Genomic DNA, 12,383 nt, shown 5'->3' on the forward strand with positions numbered 1-12,383 from the left:
AAATACCTAAATTTCTTTGTAATGAAATGCAGTTGGATTGTTTCCCCCAAGAAAGTTGATGTCATAAATAATTTTAGGAGCTCTATAGCTCGGTAGCATTCAATAACTTGACTAAGATCCACGTTAGGTTCATATAGAACACTTTTAATGCTTTGTTCAATTAGATATCACAATTTTCATGCATATTTCACACGCCTCTGTACAGTGCTTTATAGAGGAATCTTTATAGCAATATTAGCAATCTTTATTCCTTTCCTGTACTGATATTGAGCGAGGGAAAATTACTTTATATCCCTGTGTATAATTCCGCAATCTCCTTCATTGCATCTATATATTAAACGTTGTTATTCCTTTGTATTAGGCCATGAAGTAACTTTCGAGTTTTAGTATATCCCATATAGCAACTAACAATGAGTTAAAGAAGTATCTCTTAATGGCATACAGCTAGTTAAACTAACCAGAATGGTTGAAATATACAGCAAGACTGAAAATAATCCGCAGTATATTTCCAACTCTACAATTATTCCGTCAAGAACCGTGGGACAATACATCAAGCTCACTACATTATAATACCTTTCAAACATATGTCTGGTATGTTTTCCCTCCTGAACTAAATATAAAAGCATCTCCACAATTTTTGGTGGGCAAGGAAAATAACCAAAATGGTAAAGTACATGTGAATGGCAAAATGCACGTTAAGAGAATCTGGATCCTTGGTTTGGGAATGTTATCAGTAACACTCTTGTACTGACTGAAATATGATTTGGTTCAGAAAACTTGTATATGATCGTTTTGTTGTTATGACAGCTCTGTAATCAGAAGTACAGGTTTCTTCAATGTAACTTTAATTTATATAAACTGAGGAAATATGTAAGCACCTAGTGTTGGATGTGACATTTAGATATTACCGAAAACATCAACCGTTGCCGCTACAAGGTACACTGATGGTCATCAGTAATCAATTAGTAATACCGGGTGACGTTCTATGTTATGGCCACTCAATTAATCTAATATTTACTCTTGTTTATAGCTCTCCTTTCACGGAATCGAAGTGGTTTATGTTACAGCTTATTCTCCGGAACCCCACTGCCATTTCGAATGGTACTTTTGGACTCTGACCATTTCTTCTACCTGTAATTGCATCCTTGTGTCCTCACTTCTGTTTTATTCCTTAGTCAGGCAACTGAACTAACGTTATTTATTTTTGCTTTGTTCATTGAGGCTGAGATGCCACATTTACTCCAAGTTGAAAACTTCTTTTGCTCTGATAATCCCTGCTTCACTAATATACGACTTGCAGAAATAGTATCAAATGGTCTTGCCGTACACCGAAGATTCTACATGCTCATTCGCTTCATTGCAACGCTGCTGTACACTATTGTCGCTGAAGTTATCGTCAGAGCCCGGAACTGGGGAACTGTTGCATCACCGTTATTCAGTGCATTTTAGATTGTATCATCGATGGACGTTCAGTTCGTCAGTAGAGGCAACGAGCGGGCCATTCAAGTCGTTATCACAGCAATGACGGAGCCATTTGGGCAGCTTAGCGTGATGGCGAATGGTTTATTGGCTATTGAAGCTCCCGGTAATGGGTTTCCTGTATCGCCGCTGCACTTTTCCCACTGCCAGATACGGGATATGTCGCAGCGTCACTTGGCGCCGATAGCGGGATTTATTCCCTTTGTGTCGCCCTCGAGTTCTGCGATCAGTGCTGTAGCAGTCACGCACCAAGCTCTCCTTGTACTTCTAGCTCAAATGTGGACATCCCAATTTCAGCGTGGTCGTATGCATATTTCCTTACAATTTTCCAATTTTTACAATCAGCACAAAGACGGGAAGTTATGACTTCAAAACTTCTGAGTGGCGAAATTTATGTTGGAGCCATGGTGACGCATTACTGGAAGGAACGAATAATCAACTGACAGAACTTTGACCGTATTTCGTCCCTCTGCCACAATGAATCCGTGTGGCAAACCGGAATTCGAGTCCAGTTCTTTGTCTTTATCGATATATCGTTTTTGTTTCGTTCCTAGCTAGTGGCAGTCTTTCTCTCATTCTCTGCGAACACAACCCTATCCTCCAACTCCTGTTCAAAAAGTGTTTAAGCGGTGTAAATATTTCTTGTCATAACTGCATTTCCTACATACCGGGTGATCAAAAAGTCAGTATAAATTTGAAAACTGAATAAACCACGGAATAATGTAGATAGAGAGGTACAAATTGACACACATGCTTGTAATGACATGGGGTTTTATTAGAACCAAAAAAATAGAAACGTTCAAAAAATGTCCGACAGATGGCGCTTCATCGGATTAGAATAGCAATAATTAGCATAACAAAGTAAGACAAAGCAAAGATTATGTTCTTTATAGTAAATGCTCTATGTCCACCATCATTCCTCAACAATAGCTGTAGTCGAGGAATAATGTTGTGAACAGCACTGTAAAGCATGTCCGGAGTTATGGTGAGGCATTGGCGTCGGATGTTGTCTTTCAGCATCCCTAGAGATGTCGGTCGATCACTATACACTTGCGACTTCAGGTAACCCAAAAGCCAATAATCGCACAGACTGAGGTCTGGGGACCTGGCAGGCCAAGCATGATGAAAGTGGCGGCTGAGGACACGATCATCACCAAACGACGCGCGCAAGAGGTCTTTCACGCGTCTAGCATGTTTTTTTTTCTAATAAAACCCCATCTCATTACAAGTATGTGTGTCAATTTTTACCTCTCAATCTACATTATTCCGTGGTTTATTAAGTTTTCAAATTTATACTGACTTTTTGGTCACCCAGTATACCAGACAATTTTATGTCTGTAAATTATCATTCGGAAGCTATGCTGTTATTCAAAGGTTCGCACTCTCACGATTATCGTCCACCATTGTTAACACGTTTCCTAACCCATGAGTATGTGTCTCAGAAGCTCTTTTATATATTTTTGTGGTGGCGTGTTTACCTAGCCGTAAAGCTAACTGGTAAAAAATTAGGTTTCAGAGAAAACCGCAACAATGTAGTGCTGTATACTTAGGTGCTCATAATTGGCAAAGAAGTAAGGAAAGCTAAAATTAATAGTACAAAAACGCAGCAATACCGAACAGGGCCCCGAGAGCAAGAATTGGATTTAAGAAACTGTAAACACTGCGTACCATATGCTGTAGAACTCTATCCAAAAATTCACATTCATTTTCGTAAAATGAAATTAGTAATCGTTAGCTTGGACAGTCAGTTCTCACTCCAGTTACAATGTGGTAAGTGATACGAATTTCTGAACATATTATACTGAAAAATAAACTCGGCGGCTTTGAAAAATTAGACGTTATTTTAACTGCTGCTTAGAAAAAATTGAGTGATAGATTTATGATTCCGTAACTGACCTGGAGCGAAGCCTCACAAAGTCTACTTCCATAACGAGTGGACATTTTTCCGGCTAGCTCAGGGAAACTACCCACAGTCCCAAAGTGCAAAACCACCAACAGGACAGACAGTTGTGGCCGGAGGATTCCTTAATACAGCTCAGTCATGGGTGTCGAAAGGCTAATGACTTGCAACGGAAGCAGTTTTACATAGGCGGGAGGTTTACATTTCTGAAACATGATTATAGATTTACTCCATTTACTGTCTCTCGACCAGTATGTTCACGTTATTCATATACGGAGTGGGTTGCCGATAATATCCTTTACTAAAAATTTTATCAACCATGTTAAACGGCGTCAGGTACGTTACGTTGTGTTACAGATTCTCTAGTACTGTCACGACACTGAGTTCTATAATACTATGTATTCGTAACTCTTGTAAAGAGAAAATGGAAGGGACAACTGGGACCTGGAGAAATGCCCTGGAAAAGTGTATCGAGACGGTACCAGTAGCGGAAACAATTCAAACACTGGCATATTAAACGGGTCCAATTCCACCGAAATTAAAATTACAAGGGAACCTTGTTGATATGAAAATAAGGAATCATGAGTGTCAGACTGAAACAAAGCCACATAGGTAGACTATCTGATCGGAAGTATCCGGGGACCATGTAATGCAGAACTGACCAGTACATGTCAGGAGTGGTGAACGCCCCGGTATAAAAGAGGTGGGGAATTTAGCGTTGTCAACAGAGAAGTAGCAAGTGCAGAATGGGTCGATCAAGAGAGGACAGCGACTTGGAACGTGGACTGGTTATTCGACGCCACTGGCAGTGGATGACTGGAAATGAGTGATTCGGAGCGATGAATGAATCTGTACACTGTGGCAATCCTGTGGAGGGGTTTGGGTCAGCGAATGCATGGAGAACTTTACACGCATCATATGCAATGCCAGCCCTGAAGTACACGGAATTTGGTGTTAGACTATAAGGGTATCTTTAGTGGTTCGGTTGTGGCGCCCTTATTGAGCTTAAGAAAACACTAAACGTGGAATAATGAAAACAGTTTACAGCATTTTGGGCTGTGTACAACAGTCGAACAGTTCGGAGGCGCTGATGGTTTTTATAGGCATGACAATGCACACGGTCATGAAGCAGCATCTGACAGGCGATCGTTTGTGGGCAGTAACATTCGTGAAGTGTAGTCGCCTGCCCAGAGTCAGACCCGAATCCAATGGAACACATTTGTCGTGCGTTAGATCATGGACGTCGCTCGACAACCCACCGCTCTACTTCACTGTCTTCTGTGGTTTCGTCTTTTGAGGAGGAATGGCTGCATTCCTCCTCAGATATTCAGTCACCTCGTTGAAAGTGCCCGCAGCGCAGTTCATGCCGTAAGAAAGGTGAAGGCTGGGCGCCCCCAAATTAATGTCCACTAACAGGTCTCTGGATACTTTTGATCAGATGTATGCTTCACGTTTAGTGGCAGTCACATCGTTTGTGAAGTACTGATACCTGGACAAACATTTACATAAATCATGCCTCCTAAGAGCTGATCTGGATATAAAAATCCAACTGAAATGGAAGTTGTTCTCTGAGTTACGTGACTTGTAACATTCCATAGTGGTTCCTGCCTGTACAGGGTAGTCAGAAACCATCTTGGGAGGTTGCGCTGGAAATGATTACTAATAAAAAACTTTGATACGTTGCGCCATTTCCGAGTTACGAGGGTGAGTCAAATGGAAACCTTGAATTTGTAATAACAAATCGAAAATTCGCGCCCTTATCTTGTAAGCTGTTAAGCGTGCAACAAACAGCGTGCAGAATGGCCTCTAGGTGGCAGCATAGTGCAGATGCACATCTAGCGTCGCAGTAACAGTACAAAGATGGCCGCCCCACTTGCGACTTGCATCAGGGAAGAACAGCGTTCCGTTATTCGGTTTTTGCGTAGTGAGGGTTTGAAACCTATTGAAATTCATCGAAGAATGAACGTTCAGTACGGTGATGCATGTTTGTCACAGAAGCAAGTCTACGAATGGAGTAGGAAGTTAGCAAATGGTGTGACTTCAGTGGAAGATGCTCCTCGTCCAGGTCAGGCACAACGAGTTGTGACTCCACAGAACATTGCAGCAGTTGAAGCCATAGTGAAGGAAAACTGCCGAGTGACACTGAATGACACTGCAGCATGTTTATGCAGGTTGCTGTCAGCAGGTGTCCTTTTGCAACATGACAATGCAAGGCCCCACACTGCCGGTACAAGAGTTGCAACAACCACAGACCTGCATTTTGAGTGTCTTCCTCATCCACCATACTCACCAGATTTTGCCCCAAGTGATTTCCATATGTTTGGACCACTCAAAGACACAATGGGAGGAAACATGTTCCGTTTTGATGCAGAGGTACGCCACTCGGTGCATGAGTGGTTGTGCGGTCTACCAAAAGAATTTTTTTCTAAAGGAATTTATGCACTTTGTAAGCGCTGGAGGACCTGCATTTTGCGTGGGGGAGATTATGTTGAAAAGTGAAAAGGCTTTGTACCACTTCTGCACAATAAACAATATTTGAAAAAATATTTGAGGTTTTAATTTGACTCACCCTCGTATTTATCAGTAGAGTTATCCAATCGAGTCGTCGTGTGCGCAATTTCAAGCACTTGCGCGCACTAAAATGCGGTAATGCACAGACATCTATAAATTCGTGAGTTATTACTTGTTCTATGAAGAGTACTAGTTAAAAATGTGCTTTTTTCGGAAGTGATAAATTTACTCTAGGTGAGCAAAAAATAGTTCAAATGGCTCTAAGCACAATGGCACTTAACATCTGAGGTCACCAGTCTCCTAGACTTAGAACTACTTAAACCTACCTAACCAACCTAAGCTTTTGTATCTCCATCCATTTAGCAGGACGTCTCTGGGACGACGGCCGTTTACTATCGTGACAAAAAATAAAAACACCTACAGCCATCCTTATGATTTTATTTTATTTTGTCCCTACCAGTTTCGACGCTTCATTGCATAATCTTCAAAAATGGATCAAATGGCTCTGAGCACTATGGGACTTAACTTCTGTGGTCATCAGTCCCCTAGAACTTAGAACTACTTGAACCTAACTAACCTAAGGACATCACACACATCCATGCTCGTGGCAGGATTCGAACCTGCGACCGTAGCAGTCCCGCGGTTCCGGACTGCGCGCCTAGAACCACTAGACCACCGCGGCCGGCGCATAATCTTCAGGCTGTTTTGGTGCGGTACATGTTGATGTTTAAATGTGTGTGAAATCTTATTGGACCTAACTGCTAAGGTATTCAGTCCCTGAGCTTACACACTACTTAACGTAAATTATCCTAAGGACAAACACACACCCTTGCCCGAGGGAGGACTCGAACCTCCGCCGGGATCAGCCGCACAGTCCATGACTGCAGCGCATCAGACCACTCTGCTAATCCCGCGCGGCATTACAGGTTGATACGATCCCCATGCACAACCCATCAGTTGCTAGCATTACTGCATTCTCAGAAAATGTGTCAGCACTCCAACCATCAAGTTGGTAGGTTGACAGTTGATTGTTGGAGTGCTGACACATTATCTGCGAATCCAGTAATGCTGGCAACTGATGGGTTATGCACGGGGATCGTATCAACCTGTACCGCATAAAAACAGCCTGAAGATGACGCAATGAAGCGTCGAAACGGGTAGCGACAAAATAAAATAAAATCATAAGGACGGCTGTAGGTGTTTCTATTTTTTGTCACGATAACTACCCTAAGGACATCACACACATCCATGCCCGAGGCAGGATTCGAACCTGCGACCGTAGCAGCAGCGCGGTTCCGGACTGATGCGCCTAGAACCGCTCTGCCCGCGGCGAGCAAAAGCTACGTTTGTTCGGAGTGAAACCAAGAAAATGTCCGGCGACACTGTTTGCGGCAGGCTGCTTGAAACTGCACGCCCGACGATCTGATTGGCTAACTTCAAAGTTAAATAACTCGGAAAAGGCGCATCGTGTCGAATTTTTTTCTCAACAAGTGTTTCTCAGTCCAACCTCCCCTTCAACCCCATCACAGGCTTTTCAAAATGTTTCTGACCTCCTTTCGTGTCGGTGTGTGAGCTGCAGTAAAGAGAACCTAATATGGTGAGAATCACCATTTTGTGGCCGAGTGGACTCCCTCCTCCGCGCTCGCATGTCATTAGGTCGGCGCTTGCAGGACACACGCCGGCGCGGGGTCAGGCCGGTGCGGCGGACGCGGCTGTAGGGGCGGGCTGCGCCGCAGACGCAGGCTGCACCGGCCGCGCGCGCCCTAATGAGAATGTAACGACGCTAATCGGAGGGGCCGCTGCGCTCGTTGGCGCCACGGCCGGCTCTGGAACAGCCGCACTGCTAATGTGGCCGGCCGCCGCGGCTCCGGCCCTCGGGTGGGCAGAGTGCAGACCTGACTGCATCCCACAGGCTGCCTGCCAGCATCGCGTGACTAGGCCCTGGGCACTTCCATTACCAGCTGGCTTCTCATTTAATGACGTGAACTTCGACAGTCTACTTATTGCAAAACAGATAAACCGAATTTATAAAGGTGTCCAATTTCCTCTTTCACTTTTCACGGTTGGTATTAACGAATTCTGGCTCAGAGGTTGATTTGAAGTGGAATGATCATAGAAAATTAATTGCTGGTAAGGCGGGTACCAGGTTGAGATTCATTGGGAGAGTCCTTAGAAAATGTAGTCCGTCAACAAAGGAGGTGGCTTACAAAACACTCGTTCGACCTATACTTGAGTATTGCTCATCAGTGTGGGATCCGTACCAGATCGGGTTGACGGAGGAGATAGAGAAGATCCAAAGAAGGGCGGCGCGTTTCGTCACAGGGTTATTTGGTAAGCGTGATAGCGTTACGGAGATGTTTAGCAAAGTCAAGTGGCAGACTCTGCAAGAGAAGCGTTCTTCCCGCGAACCATACGCGACTGGAACAGGAAAGCGAGGTAACGATAGTGGCACATAAAGTGCCCTCCGCCACACACCGTTAGGTGGCTTACAGAGTATAAATGTAGATGTAGATGTACCTGTGATTCACAGTAACTCTCTTCCTGCTGTTTCATATTCAACTCTTTTTCTTTTCCGATTCTCATTCGGGATGACGACGGTCCAGATTGCCAGCCGTAGTTTTTATAAATCGCTTAAGGTAAACGGTTCAAATGGCTCTGAGCACTATGGGAGTTAACATCTGACGTCATCAGTCGCCTAGAACTTAGAACTACCTAAACCTAACCAACCTAAGGACATCACACACAGCCATGCCCGAGGCAGGATTCGAACCTGCGACCGTTGAGGTCGCGCGGTTCCAGACTGAAGCGCCTATATCCACTCGGCCACCGCGGCCGGCTTAAGGAAAATACTAGGATTGTTTGTATGAAAGGCAAGGCATATTTCCTTCGCCAGCCGTAGACTATGCTCCAACTTTAATGATCCGTTCGTCCGTGCGATAGCAAAGACTAATCAACGTTAATTTCCTTATTTACTATCTCTGAAGTGAAAGTGATGTTTTGTTTGTGTCTTACCTCTTTGCGACTAAGACAAGCAACGAATCCTGAACTTGTCCGATAAACGACGTACATAACTTTGCCAAATGCGTGAGACGTCATTGTCAATACGCCGCATACAAACTGCAAACTCTCTGACTGGTCAGATACACGATACACAACAAGAAGAGCTCTATGATCAACTTTGATAACAAGAAATGATAAATAAACTGCCACTCATCAATGGAGATACTATCGAAGATAGTGCTGCCAAAGCAGAGTTACTAAACACATCCTTCCGAAATGCCTTCACAAGAAAAAGATGAAATAAATATTCCAGAATTCGAATCGAGAACAGCTGCCAACATGAGTAACGTAGTAGTAAATATCCTGGGAGTAGTGAAGCAACTTAAATCACGTAATAAAAGCAAGTATTCAGGTCCAGACTGTACCAATTAGGGTCCTTTCGGAGTATGCTGCTGCGTTAGCTCCATAGTTAAGAATCATATACAACCATTCGCTCGACGAAAGATCCGTACCAAAAGACTGGAAAGTTGCACAGGTCACACCAATATTCAAGAAAGGTAGTAGAAGTAATCCACTAATTGCGGGCCCATATAGTTAACGTCGTATGCATCAGGAATTTGGATCATTTATTGTATTCGAACATAATGAATTACCTCTAAAAAAAAGGCCTATTGACACACAGTCAACATGGGTTTAGAATACATCTTTCCTCTGAAACACAACTAGCTCTTTATTCGCATGAAATGTTGAGTGATATGGGCAAGAGATTTCAGACCGATTCCGTATTTCTGGATTTCCTGAAGGCTTTTGACACTGTACCACACAAGCGGCTCGTAGTGAAATGGCATTCTTATGGAATATCGTCTCAGTTATGTGACTGGATTTGTGTTTCCTGTCAGAGAGTCACGGTTCGTAGTAATTGACGAAAAGTTATCGAGTAAAACAGAAGTGATTCCTGGCGTTCCCCAAGGTAGTGTTATACGCTCTTTCCTGTTCCTTATCTATATAAACAATTTGGGAGACAATCTGAGCAGCCATCTTCGATTCTTTGCAGATTAATCTATTGTTTATCGACTAATAAAGTCATTAATTCAACTAAATACCTAGGTATCGCAATTACGAACAACTAAAAGTGGAAGGAACACATAGAAAATGTTGTGGCCAAGGCTAACCAAAGACTGCGTTTTATTGGCAGGACACTTAAAAAATTTAACAGACCTACCAAGGAGGCTGCCTACAGTACACTTGTCCGTCCTCTTTTAGAATACTGCTGCGTGATGTGTGATCCTTAGCAGATAGGACTGTTCGGAGTACATCAAAATATTTCAAAGAAAGGCAGCACGTTTTGTATTGTCACGAAATATCGGAGAGAGTGTCACAAAAATGATACAGGATTTGGGCTGGACATCATTAAAGAAAGGAGGATTCATTGCGACGGAATCTTCTCACGAAATTTCAATCACTAACTTTCTTCTCCGAATGCGAAAATATTTTCTTGACACGGACCTTTATAGGGAGGAGCGATCACCACCATAAAATAAGAAAAATCAGAGCTCGTATGGAAAGATACAGGTGTTCATTCTTTCCGCTCGCTATACGAGATTGGAATAATAGAGAATTGTGAAAGTGGTTCGATGAAAGCTCTGTTACGCACTTAAATGTGATCTGCAGAGTATCCACGTAGATGTAGATGTAGATCTGGAGCAATATTCCTTCTCACTCCGCTCTTCTATCCGAATAAGACGAATATTACGCATTCATATCGGGCTAGCACGTAAATTCTCTTGCTGTCTCAGGAACTATTGATGTTCGATAATGAACACATGCGGATTATGTCACAACCACCTCGCGAAGGAAGGCGGCAGCATTTTCTCATTTAACTAATTAAAGCAAGACGTTAAACATAGTTTCATATCTATACTTCAATATGAGGATGTGTGATAATGTTTGTTAGGTATAATCAATCCGTCCGATGAAGAGCTAAACTTTGCGATCTTCTTCATGTTGTTCTTAGAATATTAAGCAGTAGAAATAATTATATTCGAATAAGGCTTCCTTCAACCAACAAGAAATTAGCTGCTCGTATTTCTTTGTTTTTCAATAGCAAAATAAAAGTAAATCTGTTCTCTTGTTAACCACTGAGGCACATACAAGTAAGAAGTTGCAAGATATTCCTAACTGCAGACCTTCGTTCATGAGTTTTCCAGAGACTTATCAGTGTACTATGAGTGCTTAATTTTAGAGACTCAACAGCGCTACTTCTCTTCGGAATTTGCGAAGCTGTTCAGGTGTCTCGGCTCTATTTCAGGTGTGACTGTGACAGCACAGCCCCCTGTTAGTCACTTGAAAGATTGCGGGAAATAACGGTTCTTGACATTACTCCCAGATGCCTGCAAGAGGTGCAGCCTTATAACATTTTTCCAGCGAGACTATTCCAAATAGACGTCCATACGTACACGATGTTCTGTTAAACACAAATGGGATGAACTCAACATATGATTAGAATTCTGTATGACATGTTAAGAAAACATCGAAGAGGGTAGTTTTATGTACGATTACTATTTTAGCATAAATCACTACTTTAACATAAAGATGTTCAATATAATATTACTAGCTAGGAGGGAGGGCGGGGGAGTAGGCTTTTGAACATGAGAGATTCGACAAAGGTTACTATCTTCTCTATGCTTATTAACACTCAGAACACACGGAGTTTATCGACCTTTGCTTATCAGAAATAATTCTGTTAATTGAACATCTGCGTTCCTTTTCTCTAATATTCAACAGTTCGAACGACTTCATCTACACGCAAGACGGCTTCTTATCTCCATTTCGCACGGAGTTCGCATTACAGGGCCTTGTATTCGAAGATGTGGGAACGACGGACCACAGGCACATGAATATTATGCATACATAAAAGACAATGCTGCTTTCCCATCTCAGCCATTCACTCATTAAGATCAGCCCAAAATTACTTGTTGAACCTTAGAATTCAATAACTATTGACCAGCAGACTTGTATGAGATGCGAAATGTTGCTAAGGTTTTGATATTTGTCGAGCCATTCACGTTTCGCGTGACGTTTGGTGGAAACGTTGAACGTGTCTCTATACAGTGACGTTACAGTCGCGGCTTCTAACTTTAATTATGAACATTAAAATCGGTTCTTCTTCTTAAATAGTCTTGTAATTTTCCAAAGAGAATGAGACAAAATATTGATTATTCCTGGTCTTTGGAGCAAATAACGATTAACTGTCCAATGTACAATTGTTAGTAATACTAGACTATAGAATGGAAATTTATTTCGTTTAATGACAGCAAATATAATCAAAATTCTTCTATTGCTTACTAATAGATTTTCGAATCAAGGTAGACAATCCTTTTCTGCTTTGTGTGGGTTCTGAAAAGCAAACTAGAACATTTAAAGTCATTAAAAGGTAAGGAGAAGTTTTTGACAGAGATGTCTATTGTGTGATAACCGCTTCATATTAATAAAA

The sequence above is a fragment of the Schistocerca cancellata genome, chromosome 2, assembly GCF_023864275.1.
Source record: "Schistocerca cancellata isolate TAMUIC-IGC-003103 chromosome 2, iqSchCanc2.1, whole genome shotgun sequence".
NCBI lineage: Eukaryota > Metazoa > Arthropoda > Insecta > Orthoptera > Acrididae > Schistocerca > Schistocerca cancellata.